This window comes from Macaca thibetana, chromosome 20 (genome assembly GCF_024542745.1).
Source record: "Macaca thibetana thibetana isolate TM-01 chromosome 20, ASM2454274v1, whole genome shotgun sequence".
Lineage (NCBI taxonomy): Eukaryota > Metazoa > Chordata > Mammalia > Primates > Cercopithecidae > Macaca > Macaca thibetana.
In genome coordinates, this window is record NC_065597.1 from 19789290 (window position 1) to 19795510 (window position 6221).

The window sequence follows — 6221 nt, forward strand, 5'->3', positions numbered from 1 at the left end:
GGTATATATGTATATAGATCAGTTGTGATCTATGTAACTGATCAGTTCCTGATCAGTTGTGAAATGGGAAGTGAACATCATAATTCTTTGCTGATTTTAGGTTTAAATTGTGACCAGAGGGGGGAGGTTCATTGTAGGATGTATATTTCATATAAACTCTTTACAAAGCAATACTAATATTATATACAAATCCTATCATGCCCTCCTTAGAATTATACTGTTGAAGGATGATGGTTAAAGACAGCTTTTGAATATATTACCTAAGTTTTGCTGCAGATACTTTAAATGGTGGTTGGCTCTCAATATGTGATTTGTGGATATTCTTTGTTTGCATTTAATTTTTCTAGATAGAACTATAATCACAACTAAGCAGACAACAGCTTAGATAATGATATTAACAGTATATTATCACTGGTATAAAAATAAATGTAAGATGGAAGTTTCAAGAATGCATTCATCCCATCTACCTTTCTTTAGGAAATATGTCTAGTCCCTTGTATTTCTGGGCATGTACTTGGCCTTCAGGCAGCTAATACTCTTCTTCTGAGAAAAAGTGTGCACTCTTAAATGTGCGCTCTTAGACCAAATGGAAGAGGGAGAAAAAGATACTTGCCAAAAAGTTACACTGCACTTTAGTAAGACAAGCAGTGGCACTGCTAGCCTGGCTGTCATGAAGGACAAGTCTTAAAAGGTGTTTTTCTCCAACACCCCTCAATCATTTTCTGGCCACTGCCTTCGGGGAAATAGGCAAATGAAGTTAGGGATGAGGTGGTCACATCAAAAAGGAAAGTGCCTGGGCCAGGTGCGGTGGCTCACACCTGTAATCCCAGCACTTTGGGAGGCCGGGGCGGGCAGATCACGAGGTCAGGAGATCGAGACCATCCTGGCTAACACAGTGAAACCCCGTCTCTACTAAAAATACAAAAAAAAAATAGCTGGGCATGGTGGCGGGTGCCTGTGGTCCCAGCTACTCAGGAGGCTGAGGCAGGAGAATGGCGTGAACCCGGGAGGCGGAGCTTGCAGTGAGCCAAGATGGCGCCCCTGCACTCTCTCAGGAAAAAAAAAAAAAAAAGGGAAGTACCAGATTCTTTCCTTTGACTTACTTCCTGCCAAAATATGCCCTCTTAAAATGCAAAGCCCTTTCCTAACCACTTTTTTCCTCTATACAACTGAAAATGTTAAAGTCCAAATCTTTTGCTCCCCGCCCCCGACTTTGTTTTATTATGTAAATTGAGTCTTCTTGGTATTTGTATGAAGACCGGATACAAGCTTCTGTGAGGTCTGCACATTTTTTTTTTTTAAAGAGACAGGGTCTCACCATGTTGCCCAGGCTAGTCTGGAACTCATAGGCTTAGGCGATCCTCCAACCTTTGCCTCCCAAATTGCTGGGAACACAGGTGTGAGCCAAAGTATCCACCAACATTTTTCTGTTCCCAGATAATTTATAGTCTACCAGGACTCACAAAGTAAATAGCCCTTCACATACAACGCACTTTTTTATTCAGGGTCTGAAATGAGATGAGTGAAAAGAGTTCCTTTTATTTTATTCAGTGGTTTTTACTTACTTAATCCTCACCATACCAACATCAAAACGCAGAAGCACAGACACACGTTTCTACTTGCATATGTCTCTGCTATTTCTCCCTATTTATTACTTTTCTCCTTTTCCCATTGGGTTTGTAGGGTCTGATGGCAGAGCAGGAGGAGGGAGGTGAGAAGCTAATCAGTAAACCCTAAATATCAGCTGCGTAGACCTGGCTTCAGTATAGATGCTTTCTTCTCAATGGCTAAACACACACACAAATTCATATCTTTTAACAATTCCTCCCTTTTCATAGTTATGCTTAGAATACAGAGGCCAACACAATTTATTTTAAACCTGATATCTATTTATTGTCTCTTTTGCCCACCGCAATATGAATCAGAAAATCTGAGGTGATTGCTTTTGTGAAAAGTATATGACACACATTTATTGTTGAAAAATGATCTGATTTTTCTCAGCCAAAACCAGAATAAATATAAGATAATGAGTATCTGAGAAAATAAGAGCAAAAACTTTATTTATTTATAAACTCTACAGAAAAATAAGCAAAGGGATAAAGCTTTTTTTTTTTTTTAACCTGAAGACCACCCCCTGCCCCACAATCCCTAGGATACATCTTAAATAGTCCTTCTGATTTTAAGAACAAAATAAACCATTTGATCTTTTTTTCCCCTAATTTCAAAATGCCCATGGTCTCATTAGTTCCATTTTTGGTGTTCTATTTTTGGAGCTGTGATGAAAGCTATTTCACATCTTTAAGATTTGCTAGTGCAGAAATAACGATCTCTGCACCCCAGATAATTTAAAATGGAAGTCCCAGTTGGCAGTTCTGGGAGTGATAAAGAGAAGCCATATGCACAGACATACTCTCTTGAGCCCCCAGCCAACTTGTCAGATCTTGAAAAGCACTGGAGGTAGAAGTTCCTCTGGTGAAGCTATGTTTTGGTTTGTCTCTATCTAATTTTATTCTATGCCGATGTAGGAGAAACCATGAAAAAACATGGGTCTACTTGATTTTGACAGCTCCTTGTAATTCTGATGGACTGGCTTTAGATAAACAACTTCATCTACCTACAAACTAACATTTAACTTAAATACATTTCCATAGTAAAAGGAACATAAGGGTGAATCTCTCCAGTGACTTCTGAGAGCTTCATTATGCTGATGACTGTTCCCAAATCCTTGTCAGCAGTAATTACCCATGTCACAGCTGACATTGCCACACAGAGGACAGAGGGAATGACCTGAGATTCTCCATGACATTGTTGTTCTGAGGAATAAGGAGTTCAACTCAATTTGGCTTTCTGTTGAATTTTCCAGCTAATGTTAACCAGAAATTTCAGGCAGGAATGTGGGGGCATAGGCAGAGGAAGTAGTAACATTTTAAACTAACAGTATTAACTTTTTTAAACCCTTGCAGTACCCCACATCACCATTGTAGGACCCATCTTAGTTACCCATTGTCCTGAGCTCCTCCACCCAATGTTTTGGCACTTCTACAATGCTTCTTACCTGCCTAGATATCTCGATCCACGTTCTGTCCTCATTCTTCCCTTATTCTTCCCTTAAAATACTCCAGGCTCAACTTCCAAATTTGTGTGCAACTTCTATATCGTAAATCTTATATTAAAATATTTATTCCCCTAAGTATATTCAAAGCTATCAATTTGCTAGTATTCCTTGAAGTTGGGGTTCTTACCTATTTACTTTATCCCCAGTATGTGAAATCGTATGTGATGACCACTGCTCAAAAAATATAACATTAAATAATTTTTCACATATTCCAAAGTTAATGAAAATCTCCAAAGACCTTGAACCATTGTGAGGCCAGTACATTCCTCCAACCATCCAGTGATAATGCCCTGAACCAGCCTAGTGGGACTCAAAATAAAAGGAAAGATTGAAGGTACAGTTTTGATTATTACTTGATGAGACAGCAAAGGGCTGAAAATACAGATAGCATCACTGAGCTTTGAACATTGAGGGAATAAAAATAGGATAAACAGTGAGAATACCCAAACCTGATGCCATTCAAAACCACATCATATAGTTATGACATTTGTATCCTAATTTATACACTGGTCCACTAGGAACGTACTCTGTTACACCTAATTTCTCATTGGATTTTGCCCTTTGGGTTCAGGAGCTCAATGAAGTTTAGCTGAGGAAACTGCCCAACTTTCTGCAAAGGGCTACTAGATGGGTAGCAAAGCTCTGTGTAGCAAGATAAGAGTGTTGAAATCGTAAGGAAAAAGCTTAGTGATGGCTGGCCTAGGAGCCCTAACTTTCATTAAGCATGGCTGATTTTGGAATCTAGGCCTGGAGCTCAAAGAGGGTGGACTAAGGAAAATGTGATTATTCTAATACTTCCTTTTCTGACCTAAACAGTGGTCACTGGCAAACATACATGTAAAATTATTTTTCCAGAAGCACACCTGCTATCACAATAGCTCCCTGACCGCAGTGACACGATCACCTTCAAAGAGATGAATCCATCAGTAGCACAACCCACCTTCACTGATGTGGTATTGTACACACCCATAAATATAGGTCGCGTCTAATTCTTAATCAAAGATAAAAGAAAATAGGAAAGAAAAGCTTCAGATTTTGCAGGATCTGACTTCGGATCAACACCACAGGTTATTTTATGGAAGGCATGGGTTAAGAGTTCTCCTTTTATCTCTGTGCTTAGTTCGGCTTGTACCTTCTTCAAAGAATGTGGGTTACATTCATCTCAAGCTTTTCTATCAACCTGCTTTGAGAGGAAAAAGGGCAGCTGAGTTAGTGCTAAATTGGCTCAAGTTTAGGCCCCAGTCAAACATATAACAGTTGTTCTTGTTGAAAATTTAATTTCTAAAGCAGCAGGTTTCTAGGCGAGACAGCTCTTACTCCAGAGTGGATTCCCTCATGTGGTTCTTGTGTGTGGCCTTCAATTATTTGCTCTGGAAGCCTCAATTTGTGGAGAATTATAATTGGTGTCATACAATTCACAGAACCTCAAGTTGAACTTAAAATGGTTTACAACAAACGATATCTCTCTCTCTTCATATATATATTTATATATATACATATATATGTATTTTTTTCTATAAGGACATATATACAAAACAGATTCCTACTCACACTGTAAAAGCACAAAAAATAGAAGTAGATGAAAATGTTGTATGTTTAGATGAGATTATCTTAGTCTAGTATGATTCTGATAATTTTCAGGTGGACTCTAATTATCTAATTAAGGAGAGCATGTCTGCTCTTTTAAAAAAAAAAAAAAAATTCTGGTGCTAAATTTTAGGATAATCACCAATGGAAGTCCTACAATGACCATATATTACATGCCATTAGAGAAGGGGGAGAAAGCCAGCAGACACAGGGAATTTGAAGTGAGGGAGACCTGAGTTCTTCAAATCGGGGTTGATGGAGGACTCACCATATTAATTATTAGAATATGTTCTTCCTTCACCGTTCACATTCCTATTTTTCACCCAGAAATGTGCCATACTGAATATAAAATAGTATGTCAATGAGAAAGTTTTGTTCTGAGTAACTAAAAAATATATATATATAAAAGAACAAGTGTAGCCAGAGGGTTTGCGATTGTACTTTCACTTCTCAGTAAGAAACCCATGTTGAATGTCCTTCCTTTCCCCCCCTTAAGGGATCATGAATGATTAAACACTTGGCAATACAAAAATATCAATTATAAAACATTGAAAGGAGAAATGTTGGTTAATAATTACTTCGCATTCAGTGACATAAAATACATCCAGTTCTTTATTTTAGCCTCAACAGCTTCCCATACAGGGACATTTCTTGGATGGGTCACAAATTATATTACAACATGTGTGTATTGTAGGTTCTTTTAGGCTACCTGTTAACTCCTTATAAATCAGGCTGCTCAGGGAAAGCTGATAAAAAGAAAGCACATTCTAATGGGAGACATCTATGATGTTTTCGTCTTGATCCAGGTAGTACTGCCACCTGTGAATCCATTTGCATTATTTAAGTTCAATTTCTGAAGAGAATCTAGTTCATTACAATGAGCATTATCTTTAAAGCTTTCTTAGAGTATAAACAAAATCTGATTGTAGATAACATACTTACTCTGGCTCGGAGGCACATTTCATTGTAATGTTGAAAATAATAAAAGGAGTAAAACATAGGATTGTTTTAATATGCATCTTGAATCAGAGACTACACTGTTTGGAAATAAACTTGACAGCAAAAGGAAATCTGAACTCTGTTATGCTAGAGAGTGAATGTTTTTCAGTAGCAAGACTTGCATCTTGCTCACATCCGTTCACATATGTGAAAGTAAAGCTTATGGACAAATAGGCAAGTTATTAAGCCAACTCCCTTTCAGTATTCTGGTGTTGTATTTAATTCTACTTTAAGGGTAGTTTTTCTTTTTGTTTTCCCTCTTGGGATAAAATTAGCTGGGAACTTGGCAATGTTTTCATGGTTTGAAGTTTTATCCTTGTTTATTCCTTGTACTTATTGCTGTGGTGGTGGTTCTAGTCTAGATTTCTCCCCTGAGGGGGAATAAGAAATAAGCAAACCAAACAAGCTGGTAAATAAGTATACATCAGAGACTTAAGTAAGGACAAGTGAGCATACAGAATAAACTCTGTATTATGAGAGAATGTTTCCAGCAAAGTGTTAAGCCATAGGAGGCCTTAGA